An 18,669-nucleotide genomic window follows, 5' to 3' on the forward strand; every position below is an offset into this window, starting at 1 on the left:
AAGGAACACTGCAAATATCCCTTATGTACTGATTTTCTGCCTTATATTTGCGTAATGTCCTATTCTTGTTCAACACTGTTGACAAGTAGGAACACTAACACCGGACTTAGACGTTTAGATTTGGCTGTGAGTATATAAGACTATTGCGCAGCATCTGTCTCCCTTCAGCCGGCTGGCTGAATCGAGTGACAGGCAGACAGACATACCAAAATTTTCCCGTCCAAGCAGCCCAAGAAAGACTATCGTCTTTAAGCCCGCGCTTTCACCTTATAACTGTACACAGCAGTACTTGCTTTCTTAGCCACCGTACTTACAGCGCTAGTCTCCAGGCCTCCTCAGTGACTGAGGCGCAATGGTCAAAGGTGCACCCTTAAAAATTGCGCTCTAAAAATACCGTGACGCAGGGAACACAACTACAAGCCGAATATATTTTGCTCCACGCTCATGTTACGCTGCTGCTTTTTATAACGTGGCTGATAGAGAAACTGTGGTACGGCGCATATAAATAAATAGGACTGGTAATCTTCCTTCAATACACTGATGTGTACATTTTTTCTTTCATCTAGAAATAAGAGAAGCAACTTTAAAGAGCTGAAGCGCCTTAGCCTTTGCGGCCGGCAGCGTTCGCGCGTTCATAGGCTGCATTTATCTGTTCGTTGCACTTTATCGTAAGCTAACATATACGCCGGTCACTTTTTTGTTCCCTCTTTTCTTCGTTTCCTTTCTGATTTCCTACTTTCTCGCGCTTTATCGTCCGTTGCACTCGATGACAGAGCCAACAAATTGAATTTCACCGAGTGTGTGTGCGCGTATAAGCGACACTGAAATTCGATTACGGTGAGTGCTGTCCTGAAAGGCACACGCTACTCCTTTTTCTCTTAACTTTCCTCCAATGTGCGTATTTGTAGTTTACTTGTTTTTCGCGGCTTCAATGTCCCGGACTCTGACCTTAGTTCGACATTTCTAAGAAGTAGGATTTGCTCGACTGTGGAGTATCCAAGCAGCGCATTGATTTCCTTTCGCCATTTCTAAAATACACGTCAAGCCAACATATTTTTGTTTGGTGAAAATACAGCATGGGTTATGGTTTAGAGGATTTGATGTCTATGTTTGTGACGGTGAAAAGCCTTCATTCTTCCCACAATTACCTGCGGATCAAATTCAGCGTGGAAAAGCATGACGCAAAACGCGAGAGCATCTGTTCCTGATGGACTTCCCGCCGAGCTCTTTGTTTACTTTCAATACATTTTACGTCCATTTTACTAAAGCGTAGTTCAGGCAACGTAAAATCAGGGTTGCTCATTCCTACCTTTTACAGAGGACACACAACCTAATTCTGCAGAACCTTGGACAATGAAACACATTGCAAAAATGAAAATTGCAGATCAGTTGCCTTGAGCATCAAATATAAGATGTTGGCCAACGTGTTACACCAACATGCTGCGGTGTATACAATCTAATCGGTTGCAGAAAACAAGGACCATGTCGGTCTAGTATGAGTCGACATGGCAAAATCTTTTGATCGCAATAGTCCCAATGCTCTGCATTGCAGGGTGGTGCTGACAGCTTCACCGTAAAACAACGGCTGGAAGCAGTGTTTTACTCTATAACTTTTGCTTCAAAACAAAAAGTGCATTTACATACATGCTTATTTTTGTTTATGCTTCTCACTTAATCCTGAAGATAGTGTAGAGCATTTTTTTGATAATCGGTATATTATCCTATTAATTTGTAGCTGCCGTAGCTTTTGTGCCACTGCAACGGTATTTTGTTGCGTACTTGAAAAACCCAAATAGTACAGTGATATCGGTCCTTCCATTTTTGTATTAAGGATAAAGCCCTGATTAAGCAACGCTTTCGGCAAAAAAAAAAAAACGAAGTTGTTGACATCTGGTACAAAAGAAGCACTGCCGCTGTAACGAGTAAAAAAAATTAAAGCCGTTCCACTCAATGTGGAAGCTGTCGGAAGTGCAGAGCAGTGATTCGCCATAATCGGCTGCAGCGCCGTTATGCGCTCACTGCTGCCACCCAGTGCATTTCAAATTTGCGCGGTTTTTTCACCATGAATCTTAATCTGCACCAACTAGCCCAACTTGCCATCTTACTTCAAATGTCCCGCCTTCGCAGTGCTCGCGCGCCCCCTGCCTGCAACTGCGCCATCTGGAGTTCTATTCTTTTTGCGCTTGCTTTAATTTCGTATGCGGGAGCTGTTTTGCGTCATTTCGAAGGCGTAATTTTTTTTCTTAAGCGGCTGGAGCCTGTCTGCGTCATTGCGAACGCGCCATTTTTAAATGCGAATGCATTTATTAGTCGGGGGTTGTCTTGCGTCCATCGAGCGGCGTGCGCCTGCATTCCTCCAGCGCGAGCGCACGTGAGCGCCCGCCTCGTAGTTCTGCCTTCGTCGTCGTCGTCGTCGTAAATGCGAATGCATTTCTTAGTCGGGGGTTGTCGTGCTCCGTCGGCGTGCGCCCGCAGGTGTTATCTCTCCGCGCTCAATGCCGAACGCATGCGCTTGAAGCGAGCTGTACTAGCGGCAAGGACGGCGAGTACTGCGGTGTTAGTCTCGTGTCTAACGTGTATGGGAACTTGATATCGCACGCCGTTGCCACGTCTCCCGTTCGAGACACGTCTCCGTACAAGGACTTGTACACCCTTGCCCACACCGGAGGCGGAGTCTTTGTGGTGACCGTGTACCTCGCGCCCAACCTCGCTCGAGACGGCGTTGCCGCGCAGCTGGACGCGGCTATGGAAAGTGTGCGCGACTTCAACGTTGACGTGCGTAAGAAGAGTGGCGAGTGGCTGGTCGAGTACATGCAGACCAGGCACTCTATGCATTGTCTCTCTGCCGGCTTCGACACGTGCCCCACTACCATTCACGGGAGTTGCATTGATCTGGTCTTTACGCGAAACTGTGGCGCGCGTATGCTTCTCAAAGACCCTTTGACCGTGCACTTTAGTGATCACAAGGTAGTGATTGTGGCCGTCAGGTACAACGATAACACAAACATGTGCTGGTCTTGGTTGGCGACTTCAACGTTGACGTGCGCAAGAAGAGTGGCGAGTGGCTGGTCGAGTACATGCAGACCAGGCACTCTATGCATTGTAGCTCTCTGCCAGCTTCGACACGTGCCCCACTACCATTCACGGGAGTTGCATTGATCTGGTCTTTACGCAAAACTGTGACGCGCGTATGCTTCTCAAAGACCCTTTGACCGTGCACTTCAGCGATCACAAGGCAGTGATTGTGGCCGTCAGGTACAACGATAACACAAACAGGTGCTGATGAATAAATGATTACGTTCACACTCTCGTCATTAATTACGCCATTATTCGCAATACACTCATAGGTGCACCCAATGCATTCGCATTTCTGCACGATTCCCTTCGGGGAGGTGCGGGGGAATTTTTTTTTTCTTGCGCTGGCGCTTTTTTCGCTTACTATCATAAAAACCAACCCAACGAGTGTTCCTAACTAAATGAACGCGAGGGGTGCGGGTTATATACACAGATTTTGCCTCAAATGTACCTCCAGTTTTCTTTCCGCTAAATAACGGGGTGATGTATGTCAAGCGCCAGCGGTTCATAAGGTTTGAATGGCTATGACTATTTAAACCGCGTGGTTTTCGAAGCCTCAGCGTGACTCCCTTACGTCGGGACAGACGGCTCTACTTGGGTCCGTTGCCTCGCTGTGCCGCCTGATTCCGGCATGTGCACTGACCGTTAGCGAGGTCAGATGACATGGCAAGCCCATAAAGTGCAGCTGCACTTAAAACACATTTGAGTTCGTGTGGGCATGAATATCGGCGCTCCAGAGGAGTAGCCGACTCAAGCCCCTCCCCCCCTCTCCTCTCCCCCTCCCCCTTCCGAAATTCAATTTTCGTATTGCGGCTGTGTACGTACATTCTTTACACACTGGTACATTGCTCGATAATATCAAGTTTTCATCGGGTATGCGCTTAAACTGAAGTTCGGTTCCCTATGGCTAAGGCGTTGTGCTACTGAGCACGAGGACGCGGGTTCGATTCCCGGCCGCGGCGGCCGCTTTTCTGATGGAGGCAAAAATCAAAAACTCCCGTGTGTACGAGATTTGGGCGCACGTTCAAGATCCCCAGGTGGTCAAAATTAACCCGGAGCCCTCCACTACGGCGTGCCTCATCGTCTGTGTTGCGTAGGCGCATTAAACCCTACAATCAATCAAGTTCGGTTTGCTATCATGATCTGACGCTGTGAAGCAGTGGGCGAGGCGTTGCGTTATCACGTAATAGATTCCACGCCACAGCACTTGTTTTTCCAATGGAAGCGAAAGACCGTAATGCCCGCGTGCTCAGACTTAGACGCACGTTAAAAAGAACCCCATGTAATATTAACGAACCCGTAATCACACGGTGCACCTCGTTTCCCAGATGTATGTTTCAACGCGTAAAAATCCAATTTGAGCTTTCGCGTACCTACCAGCACCTTTAATGTCTGCTTAAAACTAGTTAGAGGCTTCACCGTCAGCAGCGAAGGAAGAAGAAACGAAAATCTAGGCAATAATGCAGCCAGTGCTTCCGCGTTTATTCCGTCGGTTCCAGGCCTTGCCAAACCGGCGGAATGCATCGCACGCTGTTGACGGAGTAGGAAAACTCAGGCATGCTAATGCCACCGGAGAGGCGAACATTACCGACGCGGTACTTGTTTGCTTCCGTACTCAATTGAAATGCACGGGAGTGCGATTCCGTGTTGTGCGAAACTTACGCAAGGTAAACATTCTCACAGTCCTTCACCCGACGCGCATTACAAGAGGTAAAAAAGTAGTAAGAATGGGGAGATGGAAATTTCCTTCTTGATTATTATTCGAGGTTTGTATGATTTATTCGTGCGATATTTCACATTTTGAGCGAGCATTTAAGTTCCGAGCATTTCGACCCCAAACATGATCACATAATCCAGGAAGCAACAAAGGCATTTTTCTTGCTATTTAGCTGGGAAGTGTAACAGGATGTATGTGCCCCGCTGTTCTAGGAAAGTATTTAGGGTGATTCCACGAGAGTTCTAAGATGCGTGTACACGCGCATTTTTTGTTGGCAACGTCTCAGCTCACGGCAGCCGTGAGATTTACCTCCGGGAAATTCCCACGGCAGTTTCCATAAAAGCTGGCCGGCCTAAAATTTGCTAAATAATATGACGTCCCAACGTAACCTAACATAACATAACCTCACCGAACCTAGTGTAACCTAACCGAACGCGTCATAACCTACCCAAATCCAGCCCAACTGCAACAAACCTAATCTAACCCAGCCAAACGACACAGAACACAACCTATATTAAATGCAATTCCACCCATTCTAGAAGTCCTGGGTGGCGATCTCTTGATATAGTAAAAACAAGAGTAAAAAAAGCACTGAAAAAACCACGATGACCAAAAAAAATCTAAAAGTTAAGAAAATAAGCTTGCACGTCGGACTCGAACCTGAGGCCTTCTTGTTCAAAACTAAGTACTATACCACAGTGCTACACGGGCAGCTGCAAACGCATCTTTTTATGGAATATTTATCCCATAGAATCTCCGCATAGCGTGCTTAACCAATAAAAGGCAACAGCCGCGAGAAATTTATGACGGTAATTCTCACGGTTGCCGCGATAATAGACACTACCTCTTTTGCTTTCTCTCATGTTTTTATGAGTTATGCGCCAGCCAGGGAATACCCTAAAAGTCAATTCGTTTTCTTCTAGAGCGCGTACTTCGAGAGAAAAATATCGCAAACGTAGCGAGCGGACGCGTGATGCGAAGCATCTCATGCTCGGGGCTGTGTCCCTCCCTCCCTCGTTGTACGCCATCCACACTTTACTGCGCATGCGCGTCTCTTCAGCCCCGTAAGCGTTTGGGCTGGCGTCAGCGCAGTCCACTATAAAAAGAAAGAGCTAGGCGGCGCCCGTTTTCGATCCCACGACTCTCTGGCCGCAACGGGAGGAACGTGGCGCTCTCCCCACTGCGCTACAAACCGAAACGGGAGCTTGTGCTACGAACGCGCCTTATGTCATTCACTCATTCAAACTACGTCAACAAGCTACTGATACAATGAAGACACGCGAAGGTGAACGTCAAAGGGAACAACGAACTGAAAACTAATGGGAACTTCAGTTGACCCCATGGCTGCTTCGCATACTACTCAGGGTTCCCCTACAGGAAGGTGGTGCACCTTTCCGCTTTCCGCGCGCCAACCTGTCATTTTTCTGACTAAAGTATGTCTTCAAACAAAACCTACACCAAAATTACACACCCAAAAAAAATAAAACTTTGCGTTCTGCTGTGAAAATCTTTCAGAAAACAATTGTAAAAATAGACCGGACGTAAAATTGTCACTCACTTTGACGCCCCGTATCTCCGTATCGTCAGTAGTGACCAACTTGTCAGCGAGATGTAATGTCACCCACATACTTATAAACATACCTGGAAATGATCGCTTTGTTATAAAAAGTATAAGTATACGAAAAAAGAGATTGACTGCCGTGATTTTTCTAAAATTGCGTAATTTTTCAGTCGCACTTTTCGTCTGGTCATCACCACTGCCGTAGCTCTGCTATCTCATCGACTAAAACATCGAAAATAAAAAAAAAACTTAAAAAGGCGGATTTGTCTTTTAAGAAGTCCTAAAAGGTTGATCATTCGTTGTCACCGCACAATTTTAACAGACCGTTTTTATCAACGCGCGAAGCCATAAAAGCAGCGGCAGTAGCAGAGCAGAGAGAGAGAGAGAGAGAGAGAGAGAGAGAGAGAGAGAGAGAGAGAGAGAGAGAGAGAGAAATAACTGTATGCAGTAAAGTGCACGTATAGTGTACTGCAGTTCATGCGAACTCTCAAGCCATGGTCATTTCTTTTCCCTCCGCTCGCTTGGTGGCGCTCGTCTGGTTTCCGGGTGGCCCACGTACCGTCCGATATAAGCGCGATCCCCCAGCTACTTGCTTGCCTTTTCGTGCATTCGGTATCTCGTTGCATTAAGCGCATACGACAGTTTTCCGAAAGAAAATTCGGGTATATATTTGGGGCAAACTTTTTTTTTTCGGTGTTTTCCGCTGATATCAATAAACGTCAAAAAATTACCTCCGAAGAGCTTTGCTTAAGGCATTGATGAAAACTTAAAAAAAAAAAAACAATTTGAGTTGTCCTATAATGCAGACGACCGTAGCTTCATCAAAATTGAGTTTATGCTCACTACGTGGCTTAACCACGGATGAGCCGTAATTCGCTCTTATCTAGCTTTTCAACACTCGCGCTTCCAGGTGCTAAGGAAAGCAAGAAAACATGGGGAAATGTCATGCTCTTCGAGTATTTCGCGTGCTTCCGAACTCCTCTGCATCGTATGTGCTATTGAAATATCATTCTATGTGTTATGCCATTATCAAAAGTTACAGATCTTTGCGTAAATAATTCTGCTTTCACTGCCATTGGTATTCTTTTTCAGGTATAATTTGTAGGTACCGCTTACATTTTGTCTCTGAAATGAGCATTTGGGTACGTCTTGTTTTTTGATACGGTAAAGTTAACTCTAATTTGAATTCAAATAACACATTGAGCTAGTTATCATTTGAATCCAAATTAGAGTTTGTGCATGAGTCAGGCGCAAGATGTGCCCGTCACTACCTGATGTAATCTCAAGTATGCTCAGTTAGACACCGGGTGCGAGCTCAGAGGGCTATCCAGAAATTTTCTTCGAAGGAAACGAAGGGGTAGGGGGTGAAAAGAAGGGCTGATTATCCAGACGGTGCTTCGTTGGTGAAATGAAAATAAGGCACACGCGCAGACAGCGCCTTGAGGCGGAAACTCAATACTTTTTTTAAATGTGTTGCACTTCCTAAATAAAACAATTTGCATTCGCCTTTGCGTCTAACGGAGAAGCTTACTTCATGTGCTTCTACCGCAGGTACTATCGCCGTCAAATGAAACGCGAACACGAAAATATGAACCAGAACGTGCAAAATTGAAAAATACTGTTCATAGAGTTCATATAATGGCATGCTATTGGTATGTTTGGAAATCCACTTTTCCCAACTTTGTTTCTCTAACTAATCCACGCGTCATTTTGGCTTGCATGGAAAGAAATCGCGCTATTTGTGTGTTCAGGTTCATATTTCCTTGTACGCGTTTCATTTGACGCCGATAGTACTTGCGTGTGTCGCGTCTATATTGAAAAATAAATAACGAAAATCTAGTTTTCATGAAGCTCGGGAAAACTTCTGCGAAACCTTCGATTCATGGCCATCTGGTGGGAAAGGGTGCCTGCAACACCATACAATTTAGGGCCATTCACCAACCCTCTTACTGGCCTACCTGGCTTCTAGCCTGTGTGACACCCTCAGCACCGTATTCGTCATCATCATCATCATCAACAACAATAACAACAGCATCCCAACCACCTTCTTCCCAACCAACCGTTTTCATCATATTCGTGCATGTGCAAGGTGAAGGCATCTTTCTCCCAAAGACTTCTAGAGGCACACACCAACGCCACCTAGTATCTGCTTGGTGTTGCCCATACTCAGGCTTCTTGTAAACGGGCTCTCAGCCGAGTGTAAAGTAATGCCTTTTAGGCGACCACGCACCCGAGCCGTAAGACCCTGTGTAGCAATCCGGCACGCGAAGGTGTATTTCGCAATCATCTTTCCGAGAGAAACCCCTGCGTGTTACTGCTGTATAAAACAAAAGTCAACAGCCTCAACCTACACAAAAAATTCCTTTTGTCCGAAAATAGTACATCGTTAGATAGATACATATCGCTGGAATGAACGGCGGAGTAAGTGGAGTGGGCGGCCCGGAGTCGCATTAATCGGTAAATAGGCCGGTCTAAATGAACCCAGTCGTGGAGAAGTGATTAAGGTCCGACGTACGGCCGCCTCTCGCCGAAAACAAAGTGCCTGACATTTGCCCTTTGCCAGCGCCACGGCCGACGCTTGTTCATTGCTTCACGTCGCCGGCGAAGTAGGATGCCGTCGATGGCTGCTGAGCGCACTGAGCGTGAACTACCGTTGCACAAAAAGTGCGGATCGTAGCCAGTGTGCAGCTACCGTGGTGTCGTCGTCACGTCGTCGGCCTTAAATGGAGCGTTAAGGGGGCATTCCTTTCCTCTGCCTGGTCTCTTGCCACCGGGAGCATTTTAGAGTTCACAGCCTTCGGGGTCATGTCCTATGCCGAAACAGGAGACGCTGGCAGCACAACAGGGCATCTTTGTGTTTATTTTACCGGCGATAAGAAAATGGCGAGACGTTCTTTGGGGAAAGTAATACAAGAATGACCTTTCTCCGCCATCGCACTTGCTTTTCTTGTGATGGCACTGACTGGACTCGTCTTCGCTTTTATGTGGCATGCTTTGCTGTGTCTATAAGACACCTAAGGCAGGAATGCTCGGAAGGTCAATGAATACGTTTCGCAGATAGACGCGCATACCAAAGAGAAACGAATCAATGTAGGGAACACAACTTTAGATTGCTGGTCACAAATTGGATTAGTCTTGAACCAAGAAAGGTTTAGCCGAAGAGCCTTATACATGTATTTATATAACGCCACGATGTTTGACGCATTCAATGTTTCTTGTACCAAGGCGCCGACTTCGGCCATAACTGCTGGTAGAGAAAGATGCCCTCAGCTGCAATCGCAAAAAAAAAAAAAAAAGAGACGCAATAGGAAGTGCGACCACGCCGTGGGGAAAAATTAAAAGAGATTCACGAGGACACTTGAGTACTCCTGATGACGTAGTGATTGCGAGAGCATCAGTGTCCAATTGCCGGACGTGCTCTCGTTTTTTCCACCGTTTTTTTTCATTTAGGGGCGAAGCCCTTCAGCGGCTCAGGTTGTCGGCGTCTACTGTCATCGTCATCCCTTCATGTTGTCACGGTACAAAACACCGGGACACTCGTTTTCCAACGCCCTGCGCTGGAGAGCTGCGCGCTTCAAAAACAAGAGACTTTTACAGCAAAGCTGTATACCTCTACCCCCAAACGGTTTCGTCTTTGTGGAAAAAAAAACGTCAAGGCACCAAGAATAGAATTATACACTGCATGCTTCGCCTCTTCCTAGTTTCACGTTGGTGGAGATGGCCCTGAATTTTTTTTTTTTTTTGGTCTGATCTTCCCCGCTCGCTTACTATGATTCGGTACGTACTTGCGCTCGCACCACCAAGGAATGACGACATTTAGAAAGAACATGCTTAGGTACTCACCACTTCTCCAATGTACACTCCAGTGACTCACGTAGCCCTATGACATGTCGCTAACACACATTTTTAAATCGCAGGCCGTAACGCATTCACTAGGCCGCCATTTATTCAGCCGGAAGGACCGACCAAGCTCTTAAAACTGAGAACTTGCCAACATTCACGCTGGTGTTACAGCTATGCGTCTGCCACCATGATTGTGCTTTCTGCGCGGCGACATCTTCTCCTGGAATTAGTGCTCGAATTACATTTGCGTGACCTTTGCTTGAAACATACGGTGTTCAACTTGCCAGAAAGGTCAGCTGCAAGAAACTTGTGGCCACAACGAGAGAAAAGGCGATTTATTATCAACCTAGAAGTTTCTCCTGCTTCTACGTGTCACTTAAATGTCGGCAGCGGGAGCGCTTAAACCTCCTTACTGGCACGTGCATCCGCGTACATAGTCATTCCACTTTCTTTGCCCCCTGTGACGAAATAGTGTTTTCGACGAGAAATCTGGCTTCCTAATTCCCCAGTCCGCTTGCAGAAAACGGAATTTTCGTGCTAACGCCATAGCGGCAGTCGTAAAACTCCAAACGTTTCGCTTGTTTTGGAGTTACAGGAAGAGGCCTCCAGTAACCTGACTCTTTTTTCCAGACTAGAACGTCACGCAACCAGAAACTTGGTTGCAACAATGGCGGGCTCCCACGAAGCCAAAAAAGCCCGTAAACGCCCGTCAGCAGGAACGCCCACGATAATACGTGCGCGCTCCCCTAACGAGTGTGTTTATCAACTGCTGTTGCAGCGCACTCTGTTAAGCCGACTGTAACCAATCTCACCACGTAATCTGCATTCTTGTGTGGATGGCTGCGGGAAACGTTATCCCCACGAGTGTTTCTGTGGCTGCTTCGGTGTTCTACTTCGAAACCCTTTGGGCGACGTTTTATGAAGATAAATGGTCGATTTACAACTGCTCCTGATGACGCAATGGGACCCCATAAGTGTGCATTGTTTACAAGGCGCATTCATTTCAAACATTATTGATTTCGTGTCATCCTCTTGGAAGCAGGTCTCTTCGACTATGCAGAAGCTACCGAGAAACTCTCATTGAACTTATTTTTGTATTGATTCGCACGAAGCCTGGCCTGGTCTGTTCTGCGTTCGCTGAATGATGTTTTTTTTTCCCGGCACTTCTCATTAAAACTTTTGATTACCAGAAAGGTACAATTAAGGTCCTGAGAATGAGGATTTTTTTCTAATGATGTTAATAACAATGATTTAGAGGACGGGATGGACTCCAACATAATAGTTCTAGGATGCCATTCGGGGTCACCCAAGGTTAGTTTCATTTTTCGTTTTTTTTTTATGTGCTACATTTTAAGGCACCTATTCCAGGAGGGGTTTAATGTGAGAAAATATGGTCATGAAAGGTTAATGTGGCTGAACCTGGTTCTTAATTGATGTAAAGGGGAATGTAATTGTTGGTGAAGGAGATAAATCTTGGTTATAGGCGAAAATTTTCGTTCCTGTCCGAGCTCGTTACTGTTGCTGGCTGACGGTACACAATGGGGGTCCCACGGACATTGCTTTTGGAGGCAGGTAAAATAATTGCAAGAGAAAAGAGTTGAAGCTGAAACTTTTTCTTCTACAGCGTAACTGTTCTATACTTGCCAGAAAAAACAAAAACTTACTCGTAGGTGTTGCGTACCCCGGTGCAATTTTCTATTACGACGGCCTCAGCAAGTTATGTTTACGAACCCTGCTTCTCGTGTATGCGCCGTTCAACCGCATGCGATGTAGAATTGGACTACCTCTATAAGATGAAACGAAGTACGTCGCCACTCTGCCCATACTGCGGTGTGCGAGAAATCCTCCTGCACCTGCTTTGTGAGGGGTCTTTGGGGTTGCCGCTTTCCGTGGACATTCAACTAAAGGACGTTTTTAGGACCATGGGCATGTCCCAAACGTGCCTTACGGGTTACAAAAGCTCTGATAGAATATCCTGCAACACCCAGGACCCCACCAGTCTCTGTAAATAACTCAACGTCTCTTCGCGCATCAAGTTCTTCAACATCATTGCCATCATCTACATCACATCATCAACTGGCGTAGCAAGTAAGGCATTTTAGCCCAGCTAACACCGCCAGACTTCATTAACGATCGTTCTCTCTCTCTCTCTCTCTCTCTCTCTCTCTCTCTATGTTCCGCAAGCATTTAAGATTTCAAAAAAGTTAAAAAGCCACTGCAAATTTTTTGCCAACCTATGTGTCAATCTTCTTGCACTGACGTCCGGCACTTGCCTTTCTATTGCCTTCTCCCGCTTATCCGCTTTCAATAAATTTTCAATGCAACTTTCGAGTCTATGCTATGCCGTTACTATGCCCGAATTAACGAGTACAAGAATGAGTCTTTTACCAGGGACGGTGGTGGGAGCCGTATTTTCTATGTCACTGGGTAATCTGGTATTTGCAGTTGGGGACCGAGCTCTGTTTTCTTTCTTTAGGCTCAAAAATTTAGGTTGTGCTTCCACCTGGTCGATTATCTTCACCGAGTCAGGCGGAAGCACGCTGCAAACCTGAGAGGTAATCCGACCAAACTTCCTGTTCTAATTACCCATTTCAGATTGGCGGTATTGTCGAAAACAGCCCCCGAACCCCCTTCCTCTACCTTGCCCTGTCTGAAAGGCCTTTCAGCTCTCCGCAACAGAGTGGCTTAGCAACAGAACGGCGGCGGACTGAAGTATAGAACTATTCCCGCAGCCTGTACCCGCAAACCACCGCTGTTTGTTATGCTCGCCGTTTCTAAGCTCGCCTCGTACTGTAAAAAGTGTTACGCAACCAAGAACAATTTATCGGTGCGCCTCAGCGCTTCCTGGTGCGAATACTGCTTGCATAGCGCAGGCCGCATAGCAGTTTCTCTTTCAGGGCGGAGCTCCTTTGCTCAGTCGTTTCATACACACTTTAGAGAAAAGTTTCGGGGAAGCTCCACGAAATGGCGAGCCTGCATCCATGCCAAATCTCTGGAGAGCGTCGTCGGCGGCGGAGCTCGGTGCACCGGAGCGCACCGTGCGTTGTCTCCTCCGCTGAAACCGTCATTGTTAAGGAACGGCGGTAAGAACGGTAGAATTAATGGGGGGGAACGTTTGCACTGCATGCTCAGAGCTAGGACTGTGTCGAGTACGACGAAGAAAGCACGCGGGAAAGTTATGCTCAAGCCCTCGTGTTATACCATATACCACGCGAATATTCCTGTATCACCGGGAGATAAGTTTTATTGTATGCGTGAAAACAAATTTATGATTGCTGTATAAAAAATCGTGAAGTGCAGCGTAGACAATCCTGTAGGAAATGGGCGGAGGGTTGGGAAGGGTGGGGGTGAAGGAGAGCTGGGAAGGAAGGCTTGAGTGCATGAGTGCATGCGGTAGACAAATCGGCCGACTGTAACAGGATGAATGACAAAAACAACTTGAAAATAAGCTCGGAATTGACTAAGCCTTGCAGTTTTAAGCGGAGGAACGGGATACAAATGTCGGCGTGTAGGAAACCACAGGCAGGTGCAATACTGGAGCACATGGAGGTCCCTCTGTTCCCGCAAACGACAAGCAACAGCCAGTCAGAAATCGAATATTGAAAGGGCACAGGCTTTGACTGTGCGGAAAACTGTCTAGCGTGACCCCTTCCACCATCTCAAGAAATCACACATGTAATTACATTTTACGCATCCCAAGGGTCTGGGGAAAAGTATAACACCACTTAGCGGTAAGGATAACATAGATAGGTGCCACCAAGGCTCTCAGGGGCAAAACCTGCCCACCCTCACTGGAACACGATTTGGTCACATGGTGTAGCTCCCGGGTGAAATTTCCCATATCGGGAGCCGCTTTCATCATTTTGTGGACTGATGAATGAATGAATGAATGAATGAATGAATGAATGAATGAATGAATGAATTAATTAATGAATGAATGAATGACCGTAAGAGAAAGTATAAAAGTTTGTCGGTCTGGAGTTGCCGCCAGCCAATGGCCTCCTCTCGAATTTGCTCTCAATGAAGGGGGGGGGGGGGGGGATGGGGGCGGGGGGGCGTAAATGTGTCAAGCGAAGAGTTAACGATTGAAACGTGCTCCATGGGTCCGCTCTAAATTACAAAAGGCCTTGTGCGAAGCTTGGGTTGCCAAATCGCGTTCTGGTGAGGGTGGGCTGTTTTTGTCCCAGAAAGCCTTCCTAGTACGTCAGCACTTATCCAGCTTGGGCATCTTTGGTATCCGGACGACAGGTGTTCAGAAGCGACCGTTGTCGTAATGTGTGCACGCCTGTTGACATACTATGATCATGTCTAAGGGTGCCATTTATTGGCACACACAACACACAACAAAATGACACAAAATCACACAACAAAATAGCCCACGGAAGCGATACTTTTGGGGAACTGGGCTTGCAAATAAATACTCCGGCCGTTTGTATGGAGACGGAACAAAATGTCACTGCGTTTTAGACGCCTTAATATTCACTTTGTTCCATCGCTATCTGAATGCCTAATTGAGAAATAGTGGAAGCCACAACTCCCGGCCCAGCCATTCGAAGGAGCGCGCTTTTTTTATCAATCTACGCAAAATGGGAATATCGAAAACAGCTCACTGAAAGATTTAAAAAGATATCTTCGCAACTTGTCGTTTGATGAGTTCAATTATACAATTGCTGCTGAGTGTATAGTCCCTCAGTGAACCCCCGAGCTAGACCAGAGATTCCATAAAAGCAGGAAAGCTTACAGACTGCAAACGAAAACTAGAATTTCCAAACGGAAAACGTGATAAAGCAGGAAGAAGCGAATAATAGGCGATGGAGTATGTGTCGAATAAAGGGAATAAATATTATGTGTGACCGTATCTAGTAAGGCGGAGTTTCTTTCACTATTGTTTGTGAAGCCATTACTAATCTCTTTTGTTTCTTTTTGGCGTAATAATGTGCTGCTATAAGTTCGATTACATTGCTTGTCGTCGGCACATCGTAACTTCCGAAGACAATGGGGAGCGGGGATGCATTTTAGAATGGCTGCGGATAAGTTCTCAAGGAATGAAGCCACTCAAACCACTCTTTCTTGTGCTTAATTAAACGTACTTCCTCTGCGTAGTTTGCCCCCACCCCCCTTTTCGTTGCTGTCTTTGTAACTTTGTCTCCTTCTTTAGTTTTGTAGGTTTCTTTAGACCGATTTCTACATCTGTGGCTCTGAGTTTTACCGAATGGTGCTTAAGCAAGCGGCAGAAAATAAAACTAGTGCCTGGAAGTTGTATTAAGTTGTACTAAGCTGGAAGTTACTTAGTTGTACTAACCGATCTTGCCGTGGCATGTAGCGTGTATTCAGGGGCGCCATCAAAAGCAGAAAACTATCAAAAACATTTATATCCATCTTATTCTATGCTGGCAACTTAGAGTGATGTTCATTTTTTTTACACCTTCAAAATAGTTGCATTTTTTCAAATTTCTGTTGACGAAGGTCAGCCACTTGTTCTTTGCCCTTAATAAAGTTGGGCGTCTATATACGTTGTTGCGACCGGGCGGGGGCACCCGATCCGTTATCCGTGGCCTCCGACATACGAGGGGTAGCGTGTATGATGCGAGCGGCCAGCCGCTGTTGCAGCCGTGAAGAAGTCCAGAGCAGTAGGATAACGTAACTGTTTACTTCATAGCGAGAGGTGAGCCGAAGCCAAAAAAACATACAATGCCCCGACGGGCGAGGTTACAATACAGGACTCGAGCAGAGCGACCGCATGGATTCGCTGCTCAGGCAGGAATGAATTTCAGCCTTTGGGCTGCTTCTATTTATACCCAAAAGCAACAATGGTCAAACGCGAACAAGTAGCCACACGCACGAACATCACAGACACAAACAACGCTCTTTCCATAGTTCGTGAGTCATTCATGGCCTCGCCGCACGTGGCGTCCGAGAGAGGGTAGAGAGTGTCCTTGAACCCTGCCTGGGCGCGCTATCGAATGTTGATCGCGCCGATAGTGAAACGTCTGAGCCGGGCATGTCAAGGCGTGACTCACCGACGTGCTGGCACCTGACGTCTGTGGGGCGCACGTCCGTGAAGAATCTGGGCGTGCCACTGGCAACCGCCGGAGGCGCGTTGCAAAGCGAGGTGTCTGACCCGGCATGGCGAGACACGAAAGTACGAATCACCGACACGCGGGCGCACGTGGTGGATTCCCACGTGGTGGCTGATACGGGAAAATACGGCGGCGTTGGCCGATTCGTAACAACGTACTGCTAGATTACTGGTCAAGGCACAGATGTTAGAGAGAAATGCCACTGAACCGCTCAAAGGAAGAGAATATTAAACTTTGTCGAGGTGATGCATTGAAATCAGTGGCCAAGAAACGAAAGAATTGCCTGCAATACTTGGCTCCCTTCGACGTGCACATTCCCTCTTACATTGTTGTTTGTGAAACAACGTCAGTTGTTATGACAAGTACTGCGCAGTTGTGCTTTTGCAGCTAGGATCCGACTAATTGAATTCCGCAGTACAACTATTTCAGCCAGAATTGCGAAATGGCTCCCTTTCCAAAAGAATTTTCTCCACCCTTTCAAAGATACCTGTGAAACTTTCAGGAAAGGCCAAGTTGCAGAATTATTTTGAATCGGAGGACAATTTAAGCTCGACACTTCATAGTCTCTGAATGGCTGCGGTAAAACGATAGGCGTCTAACTGGGGGAAGTCACCCCCTTTCAATGTCAGTTTTACTTCTGGAACTTCGTTTTTTTTTTTCAGAATATTGCAGCTAAGGCGTGTCGCATAGGTCCCTTCATTTTCTTTACCAGACAAAACACCAAACTCATTTCTTAGCTCCCATCTTATTATCACTGTCCCTTGCTTATAATTGTTGTTTATTTAGCAACGTTTTTCTTATTTGCTGGACTCTACAGCAGAGCACCAAAATGGTCAAATATGCTGTTCAGTAATGTGTAATAAAGAGGGAAGTTGATGAGGAAGTCTTAATGTCAGGAACAAGCGGACCTGAGACTGAATTGTTTTTTTTATGGTCCTTATGTTCACGGCATTCATGGAGTCAATGTAACAGCTTATTTTGTGTATTTTACCAGATAAAAGTTTGACAACCTGTCCATTACATTAAATAAGGCCGTTCAACTCAATCTAAAGCTGTCGGAAGTGCAGAGCAGTGATTAGCCATAATGGGCTGTACCACCGTTATCCGCTCACTGCTACCACCCCATGCAATCCTCCTCTTTCACAACCCCACTGCGCATGCGCAGTCCCCTAGCGGCTAAGTCCCTAAGCAGTCCAGTAGGGGCAGCAGACGACATTCCCCACAGCTCCCGCACAAGCGGGAAGGGGTCGTGGTTGTATTTACATCGTTTGATTTTTTGTGTGTGCTCGTTGTGCGCGGAACAATGCCCACAACTTGTGCTGCGTTCCGCTGTAACTCGGAGTGCCGAAAAGGGAACGGTGTCGGCTTCTATCGCTTCCCGTCGGCCGCACGCGATCGGCTACGGCGGCTTGCGTCGCTCGCGTCGGCTCGGCATCCTGGCGGATATTTGATCGCTGCTATCTGTGCAACTGCGAATGACAATCCGCAACACAACTTTTCACTGCACTATCATCCCCTTTCTCGCATGTGGAACTCTATTTAAGTTATAACTTCCGTTTGAGTGATCGGTGACCGAAACATCTGCGTAGCCTGTTTCGATGCTTCCGCGCAGGTATCGCCATCTCTCGGCCGCTCGGCGCACAGCGCGCCGCGGCGACCGGTCAGCGTATAGGCTTGCATCGCGGCACATATATCTGATCGCCGCTTTTAAAATAAGCCCTGACAACAATCCCTAGCACAATTTTTCACCACACTAACACCTACTTTCTCGCATGTAGAACTTTTTAGCGATCAGATTGATTCAGAAGAGCAGCGACAACGCGGTTGCTACCGTTGCTACCGTGGTCTGCGCCGGTTCGAGCCGCTGAGTGTGCCGAGCTGGCAGGCGCGGCCGGCGTGTGCGCGGACTGTTTCCGAAGGCAGAAAACGCTTCACGATTGCTTGCTTTATCCATTTCTTGCGAACAAACCCGCAGAATCTACAAATTCAGCTCAGCGGTCATCGTAGTTGACCATGGAGCAAAAACAGTGGGCGGAGCGACGCCGACGACGCATCTCATGCGCGCATCGGGCCGTCTCAAATTCACGCGTACGACTAGTCGTGGCGACAGTCGTAACGATCAGTCCCATGCGAATCGCGTGTACCAATCGTACATGTGTCCAGCGAACTGCCGGCCTTTGTTGAGCTGGCGATCGCACTTCATGCCAGACGACTCCAAGTACTGCTCGCTCTGCTACTCGGACGGCACACGGATCTGTCCGAGATTTCTCTGCCAGCCCTCATTCAGTGATAAGAAGCCGCCTGGTATTATGTGATGACCAGGGGCTGTCGTCTTAAGGCGTTATAACACCAACACAGAAGAAAAACTTCGGCTGCTCCTCGCCGTAATGTGG

This window comes from Haemaphysalis longicornis, unplaced genomic scaffold (assembly GCF_048455015.1).
Source record: "Haemaphysalis longicornis isolate Haplotype H1 unplaced genomic scaffold, Haemaphysalis longicornis Haplotype H1 scaffold_7, whole genome shotgun sequence".
In the NCBI taxonomy this organism is placed as follows: Eukaryota; Metazoa; Arthropoda; class Arachnida; order Ixodida; family Ixodidae; genus Haemaphysalis; species Haemaphysalis longicornis.